This window comes from Paroedura picta, chromosome 14, assembly GCF_049243985.1.
Source record: "Paroedura picta isolate Pp20150507F chromosome 14, Ppicta_v3.0, whole genome shotgun sequence".
Taxonomy (NCBI): domain Eukaryota; kingdom Metazoa; phylum Chordata; class Lepidosauria; order Squamata; family Gekkonidae; genus Paroedura; species Paroedura picta.
Window position 1 is genome coordinate 32,809,444 of NC_135382.1, and position 20,468 is coordinate 32,829,911.

General features: G+C 45.0%; 1 long non-coding RNA gene across 1 annotated transcript in view; it reads right to left on the reverse strand.

Moving 5' to 3' along the window:
• Positions 1 to 18,563, reverse strand: part of LOC143823991 (uncharacterized) — a 96,585-nt gene extending 78,022 nt beyond the window's left edge. Inside the window, exon 1 of the long non-coding RNA XR_013226661.1 lies at positions 12,162 to 18,563. This is a non-coding gene — a long non-coding RNA (uncharacterized LOC143823991). The remainder of the gene's footprint in view (positions 1 to 12,161) is intronic.
• Positions 18,564 to 20,468: the final 1,905 nt, after the last annotated feature.

Below are 20,468 nucleotides of genomic sequence, written 5' to 3' on the forward strand. Positions count from 1 at the left end.
TCAGAGATGGTTTGCCATTGCTTACGTCTGCGTAGAACCCTGGACTTCCTTGGTGGTCACCCGTCCCAGTACTAACCTGGGCCAACCATGCCTAGAGCTGATGAGATCATGCTGACCTGGCCATCCAAGTTAGAACCCAGCCCATTGCTACTGGTCTGCAGTCTTGTTCACCACCCTAAATCCGTGGAGATAAAGAAGGATAGATATGGTTTAAATAAATGAATGGATTACGGTTAGCTAGGGTCCATCCAACCAAGGTCTGATAGCAAACTGGCTTACTAACCAAGGTTAATATTATCTGTGGTTTTGTGTGCTGCATGAATGGCTTAATTCTGGTTTGTTCTCTAGCAGCACCCTTATATAGTCCCCAGCTACAGGGACACCTGGCCACTTAAAAGGTGACGAAGCCAGTATTATTGAGCCAAATCTGTGAGCCAAGTCCTGCTTTCTTGAACTAACTGTAATTAAAATAAACCACATCTGCTGTAGAATCCCAAGATATCTCAAACTCACAGCAGCTGGATACAAAAAAAACCCAGGGCTTCTTTTTCACATTTGTCTGGATGAATTTTCCCTCAGACACACCATATCGCTAAAAACGCAGTTTTAGCCTCAGGAAATCCAACTTGAGATTTCTTGCAAATGTTAGCACATTTTGAACATGAGCTCCATAACACGTGGAGGAGAGAAGATCTGAAATGTATTTGTGTAGGACATCCTTCAACAACTCTTACGGATGGCGGATACATGAAGCTGCCTTATAGCCTCCAGGATCTCAGGCTATTTTCTATATCACCTGTTACCTGATCATTTCAACTGGAGATGCCAGGGATTCAACTGGAGATGCCAAGGACTGAACCAGGGATCTTCTGCATGCCAAGTGGATGGCTCTGCCACTGAACCACAAACCCTCCTCTGAGTGTTTCATGAACTATCAACAGCCATCAACCTTGATGATAACCACTCAGAGGCTGTATTATGCTTCTAGTTGGGTGCAAATCTCAAGGAAGACTGCCACCATTTTGTTTGGCTTATAACCACTCCAAAGGTTTCTGACTAGGCACTGTAGGAGATTGAACATTAGATGAAACGAAGCTCCCTTACACTGAATGACAGCACCCATCCAGCAAGTTCATTATCATCCACTCAGACTGGTAATGGCTCCCTGAGATCTCAGGTGGAGATCTTTCACATCATCTGCTGCCTGGTCCTTTCAACTGAAGATGCTGCAGATTGAACCTGGGACCTTCTGCGTGCAAAGCAAAGGCCATTCCACTAAGCCACACTCGGGCTGCTGGAATCATGGATTTGGAGCTCCTGTTGGTGCTTTCCACCAACTTTTCCTGTCTAGACTCCTACTAGACACTCTCCAATGTTCTTGAAGGTCTCTTGACTGCCCCAAGAGCAGAACTGGGGAGAAGGTCAATGTGCTGGAATAAGAATGAAGATGTAAGGGAGCCGCCCTCCACCCTCTTCCCTGTTCAGTCTAGCCCACAGAGTCAAAACGGGTGGCAGAAGTCTACCTAGGGTGAAGATACAAGGTGCCTAGGGTGAAGATACAAAATGGCCCCTCTACCAACTGGGACATCTTCCCAATCTGGTTGTGAATGACAAAGTAGAACTGATATTTCAGACAGCTTCTGCTTAGGCATGCTGCAGGGCAAGTACACCATTAAGATTCAGATGCTCTTCCTTATTGTCATGTGACACTGTTGACACAACAGAGACCACAGAGGTTGTGTGTTTCTGTGAAGTGCTAAATATTTTCTGTAATCTCTGAATACGAAAGGAGGGAAGTGAAATGGGCTATCTCATCCCGCTATAAGGACAGTCCCCGTGATGTGTTTTCATGATCATTTGGGGAGGACAGAAGGAAAGCACCCCTCTACAGACAGACGTACACAACACAGAAGGATTTCAGCACAACACTGGCAGCCCTGCTCCCGCTGCGCATCTTCCCCCTTCGTGCCGTTTTGTTTCACTGATTTGAGCATGTTCTAATTTTGTCATTCAAGCCATCTGACTCTCCCGGCTTTATACAAACAAAACCTAATTTAGTCAGCGATGTTTTAAGTCATAACAATGACGGATAGCCAAGGTTCAGGTGTGCCAGAATATTTAAATACCTCGTCTACAATCTTCTTTTCCCCCTCCTGAAATAAAAGAGAGGCTGGGTTTTGGTTCTGGGTAATATTCCTCCCCCCCCCACCACCCCTCCACCCCCGATCCTCTGATTAATTATGATTTTGCATCTGGACTCCCCTGAAATAAATAAATCGCTCGTTCTATTCGATATTATTAATTGGTTATTTAATGAGGGATTTCAGGAGCTTTCCGAGGTTACGGAAAAGGGGGGAAAGGCTAGCTCCGTTCTGTTGCCTTTTTGTATCTTATGAAGGTCGCAATAAGAAGTGATTGTTTGGCATAGCAGCCGTGAATTATGCCACACAGACAAGCTTTTAACCTATGTGCCTTCGCTGGGAGCGAAGCACACATGGCTTGGCTCCTTTTAAACAGTCCTCTATTGAAGAGGATTCAATCACCGTAATGAATCTGAAGCCAAGCGGCAATCTTCTCCACTGAAAGAATGTCTAAAAGATTGTCGAATTTGTAAAACGAACAGCTCGCAGACTAAATGGGTTGTGTGGGAGAATCAATTATGGCGGGGCTTGCAGTAGTCATAATATTTAGTACATAGCAGAATGGTGTTGCAGGTACAATGCGAGGAGCTGGGTGTTTCTCTCCTCTCTCTCTCTCTCTCCCCCCCCCCTTCTTTGTATTCTGATTTCCCTCCACCTTTACTTTGCTGCCAAGGGACACATACACAACTGCCAACTTAGCCAATCGTCAAGAGCTAGTTAGGACCAGACTTAAGTCAATTTTTAAAAGTCCATCTTCAGCGGGAAGGGTGAGAAGCGGGATCCCTAAGCCCCTGGCTGTTTAATAGGGACTGCATTTAAGTGGGCGCTGGATCATCCAGGGCGGGAGGGAGAGAAAGCACAAGCAACCTGCAAGAAGCACGCCGTGCTAAAAAAAAAAATGCAATCAGAGCCAAAGTGATCCTTTCCTACTCCCAGCCCAGGTCCAGTTTCTTACTGCTTCCTTATTAATACAATAATTATTTCACTCCGACAGCAGCATTTATAACCATCTAGTCTGTGTCCAACTGCCCATGTTTCCATTAATCAAGGGACCTGAGGACGACTGCCATCATTTCCACTGACGATGACTTATAGGTTCATTGCAATTCGCTTAAATGTTATGGCGAGCCAGACAGCTGTGGGCAACAAAAAGACAGCATGGCGCTGGGTTAATTTGTTGCATGCTCCGAGTGGGGGGTGGGGGGTGGGATGAGAGGAACGGTCGCCAAAGCAACTGGACTCTGTGCCGCATGGCCCCTTGGATAGACTTGTCAAATGTCATGGTTTGGCCCAGTCTTTTTGTGTCTCAGCTGCACGCTTGGACAAAAACCCAGTGCAGGAACTAAGCACAACTGATGAGCGATTGGGTTTCAAGAAGAGGGTGAAAGTAAATTTGAGTCCTTACTGGTCTCGTCTCTCTTGTGGGCCCAAAGTAGAAGATGTGAGGGTCACTTCCTTATTGGGAGGCCATACTGGGCTGTGTCTACCTTGTGTTCACTCCTGGTTTCAAGGCATCAGATCAGACGTCTGATTATTTGTACCAAACAAAGATCCCACCTGGACAGGACAGCTGTAAATACAATTTGGTCCAAAGCCTGGCAAATACCTGAACAAGGTAAGTAGATGAGTTAAAAATGGGGGAATCAACAAGGGCCCCAGACTGGGAGTATGAAACAGATCAGGGGGTTCTAGAAGAAGAAGAAGAAGAAGAAGAAGAAGAAGAAGAAGAAGAAGAAGAAGAAGAAGAAGAAGAAGAAGAAGAAGAAGAAGAAGAAGAAGAAGTTGGTTCTTATGTACCTGAAGGAGTCTCAAAGTGGCTTACAATGGCCTTCCCTTTCTTCTCCCCACAACAGACACCCTGTGAAGTAGGTGAGGCTGAGAGAGCCCTGTATCTGTTCCTGACTGCAGCTTCAGCCCTCACTCTGAAAAGATCCTGGATGGCCTGCTCAAACCTGTTGGGGACGTATTTTTAACAGGCATTTAGTCATTGATATCTCGCTTCCCTCCCCAGCCAGACTCAAAAAAGCTTAGAGCAGGGGTAGTCAAACTGCGGCCCTCCAGATGTCCATGTACTACAATTCCCATGAGCCTCTGCCAGCGAATGCTGGACATCTGGAGGGCCACAGTTTGACTACCCCTGGCTTAGAACATGGTTTTCTTCTGCATTTTCTCCAGGTGGTAAGCCAGGTTGAGAGTTTGTGATGGGCTCCAGGTCCGCCTACAAGCTTCAGTGGTAAAAGTGGTGGTTTGAACTGGGGTCTCCCAGAAACCTACTGCTCCACTCCGTCCACTAAGCCACACCGCAGAGGAAATCTGTGTGTAGAGCTGTGTGCTTCCTTCACAGGCCATCTTCTAGGCTAATTTTCATTGAAGACTGATTATGGGCACATTGCTAGGCCCCAAGTCTACCATTTTAAAAGGTGACAGGAAAGATCTTCCTCTACCACAGACACTGGAATGCTACAACCAGTTGTAGTACAGCAGGCTTTCACAACTTTTGTAAAACCCTGTGGTTTCTTGATAGCCCTGGAAGGGTTTCAAAAATGGGGAGGGGAAATTAATTATTTGTTAATATATTTTAAAATGTGTTAAACATTTATGGTTAGGACCATAAATGGCCTGCCTCCCTCCTCCCAAAATGGCCAATGATGGGCCTGGAAGGGGTGAGAAGGGGAGGGGCCCCAGGTGGGCATGTCCCCAGCTCTGCTTCACAACCATATTGTGCCACCTTTGGGGTTCCTTGAAGCCTGAAGAATGTTTCAGGAGGTTCTCGATGGTTGAGAAAGGCTGCTGTAGAACATATGGCACTTGTGGGACCAAAAGCCTCCAACTTTGCATTGAGTATTTGGTTGCCAACCTCCCAGTAGAGCCTGGAGATTTCTTGGCATTACAACTTATCTACAGGTTACCAAGTTCAATTCCCCTGAAGATAATGGCTGCTATGAAGGATAGAATCTGTGCTATAGTACACCTCACCGAGGTCCTCTCCAAACTTTGGTCTCTCCCCCAAATCTCCCAGGATCCCTTAACCTGAAGGTGGCAACACTGATGGTACATCTGGCATGCATCTTCAAAGCTCGATTTCTTCTCTGGGAAGTTTGGTTTCTCAATTTCGATGGGGGAAGACAATAGAGGCTGTTCGGGATGTTGACAGGCAAATTTGAAAGTTCGGGAGGCGAAAGTCAGCAAGCAAATAAAGGGGCGCTGATTGTTACAAAGCATAATCGTTACCACCACCCCCCACCCCCCCGGAAAGAATAGCTTGCCTGTCATGCTGCCCAAAGTTTCATCTTGCTGGCCAGCTGCAATTTAAAAAAAAATGTGTCTCACTGCTGTCTTCTGGCCAAATTCAAAAATTGCCTCTTTTGAATTCACGGGGGGGGGGGGGGATGCAGGTGGGTGTGACATCTTTAGCTGGCCATTAATTAGTAGCCATTGTTGGTGGCTGAGCCATGCCAAGGCTCAATGGAGATTTTGGCTGCAATTCGAAGGGCGCTTGCCTAGGAGTAAGTCCAACCAAATATGAGGAATTTAGTTCTGAGTAGACCTGCTCCATCAGAATAACCACTGTCCATCCCAGCCAGGACAGATGTGCAAGAGTCCCCTAAAAGAGCCCTGCAACTCATTAAGGGTAAAAGCAAGTCAACGGAGTTCGAAAATAAAGAAACCGCACCCGGAAATGCCAGATATAAAATTCCCAATAAGCACCATAGATGGTAGAAAGGGTGTCCCTTTAATAAAATCCCTCCTTATTAAAAAGTGTTAACAAGCGTACGCTTTTCAGGTTTTAGACAATGTAATGTGATTTATTCGAAGAAATGCTGATGATTAGACATTAAATGGCACTAAATATTCCACTTCCTCTGCACCGCCTGATAAACTGGTTTCATTAACATTATAAGTAACAAAAGTTTCCATTTCAGTCGGCCCGGTTTTTGTTTTCAACGCAATCTCAGCTGCAGATGCAACAACACTCTGAAATTCATACTGTAGCACCCGCATTAAGTCATCGTAGCCATGCTTCCAAGCATATGGCTCTATATGTTGGTTTAATTAATAATTTCTATTTTCGGGGCATCATTTATAGAACAATTTGTTGTAGCTCTTACCTCTAGGCTTAAGCTGGCCCAACCCCATCCTCCAACCAGGATACGAACAATGAAACTAAATGCCTTACATTTGCACTTCATCCGGTACAAATAAATGATCTCTCATCGTTAGGGTGTGCCATTTATTTTTCATGCCAGAAATGGTGCGCATTTCCACGTCATTCTTTTGTGTGTGCCTTCATTCTTGTTGTTTTGCTTGTTTTGTTTTCACTTCCCACTGGTTTGAAATGGCAAATGCATTTCCAGTTTTTTTTGGTTTTCCATCCAATATGGATGACCTTTCCCAGGACTGGACCCTTTACACTAAAGACCAAATGTTTTATGAGTATGTGGTAGAGATCATTTTGAGTAATGGTCCATTTTAGACATGGAGAGATGTGTGAATAAACAGAATCAAGGAATTTGTCTGAACATACAGGATCAGCAGTGGAAAAGCAATATATATTACAGAAGCATTCACTTCTGTTGTAAGACTCTTTGATTGTGGAAGTTTGATAGGTTCTGTATCAATTTCATCCCTCTTGACCTTCTCCCTCTGATTCTGACTTCGGCTTGAATTCTCCAAATCAGAGAGTCAGGCGCCATGGTAATCAACTAATGAATGTGTTCATTCATTTTCATTGTCCTCATGAGAGCATTCCCCTTTCATTTTCATTGTCCTCTTGAGAGCAGTGAATGGGGCTTTACCATTTGGGTTTTATGTTCCTTTCAAAATGGATGCCCATCTCGCATGGAGATTTGGAACTCAAAGCGGCCCCTGGATCTGAAAAGACTGAAGATGACTTAGGCTCTTGGGAAGAGTTCCACCCCAACAGACAATGTGGTTTAATCCAAGAGGCATTCCCAGAATCCTTTGAAATGAGAATGCAAGAAGAGCCCTGCTGGATCAAACTAATGGTCCCTCAACTACAGCATCATGTTTGACACAGTGACCAACCCATGGCCCTAGAAGGCCAACAAAAAGGCAGAGACCAAGGCCTTCTTCTGATGTTGCCTCCTGACATTAGTATCCATTGGTTTACATTCCTGTTGGTCACTATGCCCGGTAGCCATACCTAAGGTATGGGTTGGGTTGGGAAGTAGTTAGCCTTAGAGGGAGCGTTTGGGCTACGGCATGGTAAGAGTCATGGTTGGGAAAGGTCATGAGATGGATAATTGTTTGTTACATAATTTGAACTGTAAAAAGAACTGAAAAAAATTAGGGATTCATATTGGGTTAATTTTAGGGTTGTTGTTGTTGTTGTTAGGTGCGAAGTCGTGTCCGACCCATCGCGACCCCATGGACAATGATCCTCCAGCCTTCCTGTCCTCTACCATTCCCTGGAGTCCATTTAAGTTTGCACCAAATGCTTCAGGGACTCCATCCAGCCACCTCATTCTCTGTTGTCCCCTTCTTCTTTTGCCCTCGATCGCTCCCAGCGTTAGGCTCTTTTCCAGGGAGTCCTTCCTTCTCCTTTTTAGGGTTAGGGTTAGCTAAGTTACGGGATGGGTAGTGGTTAGATTTTGAGGGAGTTTTAGGACTAGGAAGGTTGGGATAGGCCATGAGATGTATAAATATTCTTTTACATTATTTTAAAGGTAAAAAATATGTTAAAAATTAGGGAGACCTTAGATACTCCTCTAACAGGATGCTAGCGGGAAACACCTGGGCCAATTCTACCCTTGTTGGATAATGCACTTTCAGTGTGCTTTTGCAGCTGGATTTTCCTGTGTGAAACAGGAAAGTTGACTTCTAAAGTATATTGAACAGACATTTTGAACAGGTTCGGAATGGGCTTTGGAGAATGGCCATTCCACACGTGTGACAATCTGAGATTGTTCAGCCTGGTATCTCCTGGAATCTTGTGTGTGGTTCTGCTAAGAATGATTAAAACTGGACAGTGCTTTATCAGTATCCCTCAAAGCCTCACTGCTCCTAGAAAAAGAAGAAGAGTTGGTTCTTATATGCCACTTTTCCATACCTGAAGGAGGCTCAAAGCAGCTTACAATCGCCTTCCCATTCCTCTCCCCACAACAGACACCCTGTGGGGTGGGTGAGACTGAGAGAGCCCTGACATTACAGCTCGGTCAGAACAGTTTTATCAGTGCCCTGTCGAGCCCAAGGTCACGCAGCTGGTTGAATGTGGGGGAGCGCAGAATTGAACCTGGCATGCCAGATTAGAAGTCCGCACTCCTAACCACTACACCAAACTGGCTTTCCTAGCCATCACTGCTACTGCTTGGGCATTCAGGCTGGGCCTGGTTGATAGAGAGGAGCCCAAACTGCAGGGAGGGGGGATTCTGAAAGGCAGATTTGTAAAGGTCAAACAATAACTCCACTTCAAAGTTCTCAAAAATCTTGCAATGTCTCTAGAAGCGAAAATGCTAAACTCCCCAGAGCCGGACAGACTAGGAGGAGATATTCATGCCTCTCTCCCTTTTCAACTCAAAAGTAATTTCCATATTTCAGAGACTTGCCATTGTCTCTACTCACTGCTGAAACAAAGATGGGGTATTAGCTTTTCCTTCTCCTGCTGTGAAACCTGAGACTGGCAGAACAAGCGTCACTGACACAAGGAGTCCTAAGAACATTAAGGATGGACTTCCATCTCATTGGCTGACCTCTAGGGGGGAGTGGGTCTTTCTTATTTGTTTTCTCCAGTGATGGTGTTATGTGGTGTTCCCATCCGGACTTCTGAATCAACAAAACCAAACACAACGGACTGTTCACAAAGAGAAGTTTCATTCTCTCTGAAGTCGTCAGCCGCTTCTTCCAATGCAAAGTTAACATGGCCGCCATACAAGGAATGTCTATTCTTGTCAAAAGATACTTTGCCAGCTATTTTCACATCACACCACCCAAGAACTGTGGAATATGGATGAATGTCTATGGCAGGCTTTCTCAACCAGAGTTTTGTGAAACCCTGGGGTTTCTTGAAGGTCCTGGAAGGGTTTCCTGAATGGGTGGGAGTGAATTAGTTTGTCAAACATTTATCATGATATGACCGTATGTTGTCATGTTGACCTGCACCCCTCCTCCCAAAATGTCCAATGATGGGCCTGGAGGGGGTGGGAAGGGAAGGGGCCCAGGTAGGCATGTAAATAGCTATGATTCCTATTTTCAGGAGATCAGGGCTGCAGCAGGAATGTAGAGGCAGGGAATTTATGTACTGCTAACCTAAGTGCCTTCTATTAACAGAATTTAGCATCAACCCATTGTACATAACTTTACTCCCTCTTTGCCTATGTCACATCACTCCGCAGCAGGTTACAATGAAGAAATTGGAGGTAGTACTATTGGTATGACCTACATTGGTCAGATCATGACCCTCCTGCAGAAGATAAGATGAAGCCAACATCAAGGCTGTAAGATGGAGCCAAGTTGGGAAGGTAGATGGCAACATGGCCCAATGTTACGTTAGAAGCATGTGTTTGATCCTCCCATTATCCATGTAATGTAGCTTATGAGATCCCCTCTGTTTTTGCCATCTTGGAGTGGGTGGGAGAAAGCAGATGATTAATACCCCGATTTTTTTTGCTAGCAGTTTATGCTGCATTTGCTGGGTTACAAGATTTGCAAGACTGTCCCACCCTTTCCACAGCGGCATTAGTTTGGAGTTAACCTAACAATATCCAGCCAAGTAGACTTTGCCCGTTCCTCTTAAGTCAATTCTTTGCAAGGAAGGCAGCATGGTATAGCCTGATCTCCTCCGTCAGTTAGTTAAAATCAATTAAATCTTTAAAAAATATATATTAAATCCCCACTCCCCACCCCCAACTGGAGCCACCCTTCTAAGCTCTGGAGTAACCCTGGTTGAAAATGACCGGGTTAAGCCTTGAGGGACTCATGTCTTGGCCGTACCACCTCAGATGGAGGCCTCAAAATGTCCTCTGCCCAAAATGCCATGCTCAGAGAAAACCACTCATTTGGGGGAAAGGGGTCTAAGCATTCGCCTGGACTTGCTAGTTTTCAGGATGGAGGGATTCTTTTGAGTGTGCATATACGTGCAGAGAGAAGCATTCAGTTATATGACCCCCCACTTCCTGCCATCTCAAATGGCATGTCCCAGATGCCAGTTTACCACCCAGCCATGGCAGTCTGTCCCTCTGGACTGTGCGTATACACCCGCAAGTATTTTGCCGGATATACATATATATATATATATATATTTTGCTGTTTGTTTACACACCGCCTCTGCTTTTCCCTTGATTGGGAGGCATCGCCAAGTGGCCAAGGAGGGGTTTTTGCTGTTGACATTTCTGCATTAGCTGGCTTTTGTCAATCTTGGCAGGCTCAGAAATTCTATCTTAAGGGCTGCTCTTTATTAAATTTGCAAGATACAAAACTGTGACTGACAAATAGTCGCTTTTCTTTTGTGAATGCATAAATAATAAATACGCCGCTCTAAAAATAATTAAAATATTGCTCAAATTTAAAACATGGCGGAGAACGGTGGGCGAGGGGTGGTGGGGGGGAAGGGCGTGAGGTAATTTCCAGACAGCTTTATATTTTAAAAACGAGAGAGGCAGAGAGAAGGAGGAGGAGGAGGAGAAAAGAGAGAGGGCAGCTGCGTCTTGTAAACAACTTAGAAAATGCGACTCCTCAACGGCTTTTGACAGCCTTCAATATTAAAAAGGAGGTTGAAGGCGAAAAAGGAGGGCGAGAGCAGAGAACGACCTAAGATGTTGAAGTGTCTGGGGGCCAAAAAATGTGGATGAAATTACAAGCAAAATAAATGATGATTTGGTGCCATTTAAGGATTCCCTCCCCCTCCACACACACACACACACACACACACACACACACACAAATTGGGCCTCCTCCTCTGCTGCAGGGTCGCTTGCACTGTGAAAGCGGGGAAGAAAACGTGTCGGGGGAAAAACTTTTGTCCGGCAGGCTGTTCTGTGGCAACTCCTTTATTTGGGGACTCGGTGACATAATTCCTACTTTCTTTCCCACCAGCCATTATATATGATAAATAAAACAATGCCGTAGAAACAGTGAAATCTCTCATCAGTGTCTTCGTGAAAAGGGTCTGGATGAATGAGCCTCAAAAATCAAAGGCAGATTACATGAGTGACCAATGTATCACCCTCCATGTATTGAGCATAGCCTTTGTAAAGTTAGAGCGGTAATAAAAAGTGGTATTGTGCGCCGTGAAAGGCTGTGTGGGTCTGTGCATGACTAATCTGTCTTTCTGCATTATTTTATTCAATCTTCTCTGACTTTATGCCTTTGACATTTTTGCTACACTCAGTAAATTTGAGTGAATAGGCAATTTTAAAGAATTTTTATAGGGCTTCAGAGGAGTCATATGCAGACTGTATCTTTGTTCAGATTTAACAGTTTAAATATTTCCTTTGTCTAGGATGCAGAGAAATCTTTAGCCTTCCCCCTCCCCAAAAAAAAGAGAGAGAAAAAAACACACACACACAAAGAAAGAAAAAGAAAGGAAGAGAGGGAGGGAAAATGGATTCAGGGAAGAAGGGCAGTTTTTAAAAATATCATAGCACCATGTTTTCTCTTAAGACAAATATGGGTCAGATACAAGTGGCTTAAACATTCATTTCCTGCTGTAATAAGTAAAAGGATCCCCCTTTTAGGTTTAGGACTGGCTTACACAAACACCCCCCCCCCACATGTTAAAACTTCAGCCAATTAAAAGGGAAAAAATGCCTGCCTATTTTGAACCAGGCAACTAAATTGTACATACGCTTGCTCAGAAGTAAAGGTGAGTGCATAAAGACTTACTCCCCTGTAAATATCCATGGGACTGCAGCCTGGACCCCAAACATGACTTTGCTTCACCTGCCAACTGAGTTTGAAAAGCTACAACAAATATTGCTGCTTCTTGTTAGTTATGGAAAGGTTACCATATTTGGGGGGGCGGGGTGCCCCACTGCTTTTGCCGCACTGTGCAGAAGCCCTTACCTGGAGAATGTCAGAAACTTTCATCTCAGGAGAACTTGCGTTCAAACTGTTAAGGAGTTCACCTTTGATAGCTGAAAAGAAATCCCTCTTTTGTTTCTCAAGGCAAATTGGAGGGCTGTGTGTGATTCACAACACCTGGAGTAGTTATTGACACTGCTCAGATGTTACCAGTTCTGCTTGAAATGCTTCCAGATTCTAAAAAGCTGAAGGCTGGCCTGCAGGGGGGAAAAGTTTTAGGTGGGGCCTGGGGATCCCTTGAAATTACAGCTCATCTCCAGACTGCAGAGATCAGAACTCTGGGAGAAAAAGAGTGTTTTGGAGGGTCAGCTCTATGAATAGAATCAAATGAATCCTACCTGCTACAGGGAATGAAGGAGGAGTGAAAGAACTGGATCCCCTGGATTCTGAAGTCCCACTGAAGGAAAGAACTCATGCCCCATAATTATAGGGGGCATAGACAAACTCCCAGAGCTGCTCTGAATACAATGAAGCAGGTTTTCTCAACCAGGGTTCTGTGAAACCCTGGGGTTTCTTGACGGCCCTGGAAGAGTTTCCCAGATGCATGGGAGTTAATTTTTAATATATATTTTAAATTTGTTAAACATTTATCAGGTGACCACATATGGTCATGTTAACCTGCTCCCCCCCCCCTCCCAAAGTGGCCAATGATGGGCCTGGAGGGGGTGGGAAGGGGAGGAGTCCCAGGTGGGCGTGTCCACAGCTCTGCTCCCCAACCATATTCTTGAAGCCTGAAGAATGTTTCAGGGGTTTCTCAATAGTGCAAAAGTTGAGAAAGGTTGCGTTGAGGTCTGCTCTGTGTCCGATGAAAGGAACTTAGAACCTGGAAAACGTGTACCCTGATCATCTTCTTGGCCTCTAAAGATGTTCCTGGTCTCAAAGCTAACTTTTCTACTGCACACCAGGATGGCTTCCTTCTGAAACTATCACGGTCCCAGGTTCGGAGTCCGGTGTCTCCAGTGAAACGGTCTCAGCCAAGGGGGAGTAAACCTTTCCACGAGGAGTCAGAGAATGACTATCAGCGAAAGGAGGCCAAGCTGTGTTAGAAGCGCTAATGGTCTGACTCAGTATACTGTCATACCTGGTCAAAGCATATAACCGAGCTCTCGAAAAAGAAGTCGTTTAAAAACCAGGGCAATGGTAAACTCTGCCCAAAAGAACGCTAAAACAAAATCACAGCGGAGGAAACGGAGAGGGGATGCATTTAAAACTGATTTGTGAGCCACCGTGTATCCACGAGGAAAGGCCGGAGATATAAACCTTATAATGAATAAATAAAAATAGATGGACTCACGTTGCATTGTGGTGTGGAGACATTTTTGTACGTTTGGGTGAGAGGCAAAGAGTGATGAGGAGACATAAAAGGCAGATCATTCCTCATTTCAAACTAGGCATGCCTGTGTGTAAAGGGTCGTCGAGTCGCGACTGATTTATGGCGACCCGGCATGGTTTTGGGGCAAGAGATGTTCACAGGTGGTTTGCCATGGCCTGTCTGTGCCTAGCAACCTTGGACACCCTTGGTGGTCTCCCATCCAAATGCTATTTAGTTCAGTTAGGATGCGAGTTCACTGCAAATTTCATTTGGTCATGCAGATGGTGCTGAAAGATTATGATGGGTGATCAAAATATATTCGATCAGCCTTTCTCGACTTCATTACCATCGAGAAACCCCTGAAGCATTCTTCAGGCTTCGAGAAACCCCAGAAGTGGTACGATGGTCATAGCACTCAATAAATGTTTAACAAATTTTAAAAATATGTAAAAATAATTAAGTCCCTCCTGTTCATGAAACCCTGGTTGAGAAAGTCTATATTAGACAGACCCTCTGCACCTGTAAAAGGCCCCCAAGTTCAGACCCTGGCATCTTTAGGGCAAAATGTTGTTCTCAAGTATCAGAACGACAACATTTGAATCCAATGCCACCTTTAAGGCCAACAAAGATTTATTCAAGGTGTGAGCTTTCGAGTGCATGCACTTGAAGGCTCACACCTTGAATAAATGTTTGTTGGTCTTAAAGGTGCTTTTGGACTCAAATTTTGTTGTGCTACTTCAGGCCAACACGGCGACCCATTTGAATCTATCAAGTATCGGGAGCCAGCTTGGTACAGTGGAGTTGTGGTCTCTAATCCGGAGAACTAGGTTTGATTCCCCACTCCTTCTCCACATGAAGCCAGCTGGGTGACCTTGGGCCAGTGACAGTTCTCTTAGAGCTCTCTCAGCCCACCTATCTCTCAGAGTGTCTGTTGTGAAGAGGAAAGCGATTGTAAGCTGCTCTGAGACTCATTTGGGGAGCAAAGAAAGCAGAGTATAAAATAACAGCTCTTCTTCTTTTGTCAGTCTGAGATCCAGGAGGGCAGCAGCCAATTAGAGGACGGGGAACACAGAGCTAGACACACAGTCTGCACGGGCTTCGTCTTTTCATATCAGCCTTACGCAGATCTTTGGAGCCAAGTTCTGAAACAGCGATACCATGTCATGCAGTAGAAACACCGTCTCTGCAACATTCATCCTATCCAGAGACCCTGCCGCCATTAACCTTTTGACGAGACCTAAATGCAATAATCATATATCTCAAAGACCCTTGGAGAAAGGGGTATTTCATCTCAAAGCAGGGAACTCTGGCCTCGTACCGACATTATACGACATTATACGAGCTCTGTCTAAGTTGAAATTTGCCTCGGTGTCTCGTGTCCCAGCCGAAAGGGTCAAAATTCCACACCATCACACTAGGCAGAGTGTGGAATTCTGTCCGCTTGGCACCGCTTAGAGAAATACTGCACCGAAGAGGCTGCGAATGCCTTTAAAAATCCGGGGCAGAGGGAAGATGCCCTGTAAAGATACGGGACAAGGCAACAAATCGATAGATCTGTTCTAGATCTCTCAGGTAGTTGATAGATCTCTTATAGAGGCTCCTTCTTGTCCAGCAAGCTTCCCACATTCCCGGGGTTGATCCCACCGAAAGAAATATGTGACTTTTTTTTGCTCTTTCCGAATTATTATCATAAAAGGATGGATAAACAACGAGAACGTGCCGCTGACAATTAGCTCCACGGAGCGGTTTCCCATTGATTTATAATGTTAAACATTTCGGCTTGATCGACCCCTCTAGGTATAAAGAAAGGGGAGAGACAGAGAGACCCCCCGTTTGCAAATTTTATTTTTAATGATGAAATGGCTCTCTCTCTCTCTCTCTCTCTCTCTCTCTCTCTCTCTCTCTCTCTCTAGGACCCACCCCAGAAATAAATGTTTGCCAACTTAAAGGAATCCTTTCCAATATTAGTTATAACCCCCTTGAAATGGCATTTGCATTTTTATAACCTTGTTACTTAAAAGTGAAACAGGAGAGGCAAAGACTTTGTGATAGCGTTCTCCCTGGGCTTTAATTCCAGCCTGAGTATTTTATGCTTGAGAGCCCCTTATGATGCTGTAACTAACCTCAAACCTGGAACAGCGGGAGGGCAACAAACCTCCGAATACAGCAATGTCATGCTTTACAGGCATACTCTCCACAACAGCATGAATGAGGGGGGGGGGGGGGGAGAAACCCGGTTGCCTAGGAAACACTCTGGTCTTAGTAATTATTACTGTAACTGTCTACACACCCCACCTATAACAGAAATGAATAATAAATTATCATCCCTGACTGGCAGCTTTCTGTTGTTCCTCCTGCTCAGCACTGCTACCTACTGGCATGCAAAATTAACTACATGCAAGGGAAGAAACATGTCGGAGCTGCATCAGGGAGGCTAGCCTGAAGCGACCGGGAGACAGTCCAGGCCCCGAGAAAGGCTTCTTTTCTGAGAGGAGTGTCGGTATGGAAACATAGGTTGGATCCAGCCAGTTTATACCCTCGGCCTTGCTCCTACTGGGAATTTTCTTCCCCCGAGTTTCCCCTGGTCCTTGCTGGCGATGGTAAAATGAGCCTGTGTGAAACGCCACTTCTTGGACCCAAGCAAGAGGGGTGTCCTCACATGGGGTGGGCAATGCTGTAGGATTCTCCTAAGACTCTATGGTTTAATCATAGAGCTTTGGGCAAATCCTAGAGTGCCCCCTTCATGTGATGACATCACTTCCAGTTTTGCACCGGAAATAATGTTCGTGGGACCCTGGTGTGCCTGTCCTTCCCCCCTCCCCTCAATTCCTCCCAGAAGTTTGCCAGCTGAGGCTGGCCACTCTATCTGGTTACAGCCCCACCCCACGTGGCTTTTGCAGATATAGACCCTCGAGGGTGCTCAGCACAGCCTTCTTACTAAGCCAAAGCAGAAAAGCTGTTTGGATCCTGCATCACAACTTTTGAGATCTTGCAGAACTGCTACCAACTGAAATAGAGGATACCAATGGTCTGACTTTGTACTTTGCTGATCTAAGACCCTGTTAATAAATACTGATTCTGGTCCGACTTGGGTCTAAAGGCAGCGATGGATGTTCATGTGAGAGAGATCTGTCTAGTGTATACTCTTCCCTGTCAACCCCTCATGAGCCTTGCCTGCCATCGCTATATATTATTTTCATTAAAAGGAACGGAAAGAAAGCAACCCTGTTCCCAAATATCTCTAAAAGTGGCAAACCAGTATGATGCAATAATTTTGGTGTCGAACTGCAGCCTGGGAGAACTGGGTTTGAATCCCCCTCTCAGCCAAAGAAACCCACAACGTGACTTTGGGTACTCTACTCAGTCTAATTTACCTCACAGGGCTATTGTTGTGAGGGGAGGGGGAAATGGAGGAGGGGAAAATGACACAATAGGTTCCCACTAAGGAACGGGGTTGAGGATAAATAAAGCAAATTCTTCACATTTTGGATGAATTCGTACAATATTTTCGGTGCTCACCTCAAAGAAGTGAGATGTAAGAAGTGACAAATGCAGGTTTACAGGCATCATACTTTGTTAAGGAGCCAGCAAAGACAGAAAGGGTGCAAACTCATAGTGCCTTTCATGCAACATGTGAAACACCTGCCATTTCCCTAAAGCAGGCTTTCTCAGTCAGGGGTTTGAGAAACCCTGGGGTTTCTTGACGTCCCTGGGTGGGTTTCCCAGATGGGTGAAAGTTAATTGATTTTTATATGTTTTTTTAAAATTGTTAAGCATTTATCGGGCATTAACCGCCACTTCTGGGGTTTCTCAAAGCCTGAAGAATGTTCCAGGGGTTTCTCAATGGTAAAAAAGTTGAGAAAAAAAATGCTCTAAAGTCATGTCACCTGCCTTACACCAGTGTCATTATACACTGCCATAAATTGGACTTATGTCTATCTGATTATCTGGGTTTTTGGATAAACGTACATCTTACCCTTTGCCAAAAACGGCCATTTAATATTATAGAACCCAATCCAGCATGAAATTGTTATAAATAAAACCCTGTCCAGTAGTTTTGATCAATTAAACTCCATAATTAACAAAGATGCTCCATTCATCTTAGGCTGTCTCATTTGCAGTGGAATATTAAAGAACTTCCACTGGAAGACGAGTTTGTTTAGAAATTAGAACACACTTGGTGATGCGCTGGATTTGATTTAAAAGACACAGTGGGAGTTGGCAAAATTCACATATCATGGGGTTAATGTGGGTTAGAACAGAGCTATTTGTAATACAAAAATATTGCATACCAAATACACGCGCGCACGCACTTTATTTTTTTTTAAATCCAAGCTCAGCTTTTGCTATGGCAAAAGCTGAGTAAAAATGAACAACTAACTTGTACGAGACAGCGTCCAAGGTAGCCAAGCTGTGGTTCTCCAGCTGTCCATGGACTACACATACCATAAGCCCCTGCCAGCACCATGGTAATTGTAGTCCGTAGTGAAGGCAGCCTGTTCCTTAGCTTGTGCCCAAGTCTATTAAGACAGGAGGGGAAAGGCCATGGACCTCTTCTAGAGGTCCTGCAGACTCCTGGCTGGGAATCCCTGCCTAAAGAAATGGAGGACAAAACCAGCAGCAGTTCACACATCTTAGCATCTTAGAGGTGGGCCCCACTGCAAAGGTAAAATCCATAATTTCCCATGGGCAGGAAGAGATGAAGATTTAATCGCATTGGGATTGGATCCAACCAGCTTTTTTATTTAGTGTGCTCAAATTTCACTCTTTACTTTGCCTGACCCGGCTTTGGTCCATACAGATCCCATGATCCCCAATATAACCTTTTTGGTTATAGGGTGGTCCCAAAGGGTCTCTTCTTTCACCTTTTCTGCTGGTGAAAAGGGTTGCTCCAACCTACAATCTTTCCAGTCTACATTCCGAAGGGGTACAATCCCGAGAAGGCCGATGTCGGTACTTCGGAAAGAAGACAAGAGAAGCGACCAAGACCGGCAGGAAAGACAAAGGAGGTGGTCGGAGCAGACAAGGGTCTGGAGCGTGCCCCTTTGCCGAGAGGGCCTTCGTTTCCCCGTTGGACCCATTAAGCCAGGGGTAGTCAACCTGTGGTCCTCCAGATGTCCGTGGACTACAATTCCCATGAGCCCCTGCCAGCAAACGCTGGCAGGGGCTCATGGGAATTGTAGTCCACGGACATCTGGAGGACCACAGGTTGACTACCCCTGCATTAAGCAAGGCACTCGCCTCGGCCGGCAGCTCTCTCTGGCAAAACAAGCCAGCAGAGAGCACATCAGCCACACTCCATTGCCTCAGAGGAAAAAAGCAATCAAGAAATTAAGAGAGGGAAAAAAATAAAGAGATTAACGATGCCCTCATTATTATTTAGGTGGCAATGAAGAACCTCTGGCTTGACTGGTAAACAAAAAAAAAAGATGCTCTTCGAGATAGATTTAACATTCCGTAAGACGTACGGAAGACGATAAAAGATTCGGGAAACAGCTTTTCCACAGGCCCCGCTGTCAGGTTACGATACACGATTTATATTCGTGCATATGAACACATACGAATATTCAGAAAGTCTTCACCATGTACATATCTATCACACAACACACACTTGTAGACGACACCATCGCACAAACAAGCAAGGCAGGTCATTCAACAACCTGGGCTGGGCCTGTTGTTTGGGCACGGTTAAGATGAAGCAACCAGCCTTCGCTTCCCATATCCCCTCTGTTCCACTTAAAACCCCAGTATATACGCATGGGGGCTAGTCGTGTACCGGGGGTTATGGTGTGGATCCAACCAGCTTTTCTGCAGATGAAAGAGGGAGGGATTCTCTTCGACCAACCAGAAAGCTTATGTAAGAGATCTTGGGATCTGCAGGCATGAGTTGAGTGCTTCACTCTACTAATACCAACTAGCTAGTGGTCCCTGGTCTCAAGGAGGTACATCTGGTCACAACCAGGGCCAGGGCATTTTCTGCCCTGGCCCCCACGAGCTCCCGGAACATATTCGGGCCTTGCCAGAACCAATGCAATTCCACAGAGCTCTTCCACCAGGCTGTGGGAAGGAGCCAGTGAAGTAGCAACATCTGCCAGGCCCTCCCTATCGAAAAGATGCCCCCAGACCATATTCCAGCTCCAGAAGAACTGAAGACAAATCAAGATAGTTGGTGCTGCTATCCTGTTTTCGATATTAGATGCTATTTGCAATGGCAAACCAGCTCGGAACGCCCCTCACCCTTAAAACTCTATGGGAGGAAGGGTCACCATTTGTCACCTGTTGCTTGACAACACATCTGCCTGGGGTCCAGAGATGCTCAAGAGAATATATATTTTAAGTGAATTTGTTTTAAATATAGCACCCGATCCTGGTCCCAAAACAGGACCAATGGCATTGCTGGCACAACCATCAACATTACCTGTTCCTTCAGGTGTGCAAGATAATGTGGCACTGCAGCTTATGAGACCACAAGCCATTTGTGCAACGCAGTTAAAAAAAAATTACAGGGGTCACCGATAATGGCCAGAAAGAAGAAAAGAGATTATACCCTGCCAGGCTTCAGAGGAATCAATAGGATTTGCAGAGCGTAAGAACGGTGAGGATCAGGACCCGTTTTTCCCCCTAATTAACCAGCTCGGGTAAGATTAGATTAGATCTTAACCCCTTTGTTACTTAAAATACATATTCATAGCTCTCTATTTTATAGATGCACTGCTGCTGGTTACAAAATAGGCCCTACTTTTCTAGGGCATAATTTCATTTTGTTTAGCCAAGAATTCATTAAAGAAGCTATAAATAACCTCCTTTAAATATTTAGCCGTGAATAGAGGGTGGACTGGCATTGATGGCTTATTTTAGTACTAACGCAATATGCTTTAGAGCCATAAAAATCTACATTTCAGCATGCATCAAACTAATGATTAACACCTTCAGTGAGGTTTGTAGGCTCCAGTTACAAAGCATGGGTTTGCAATTAC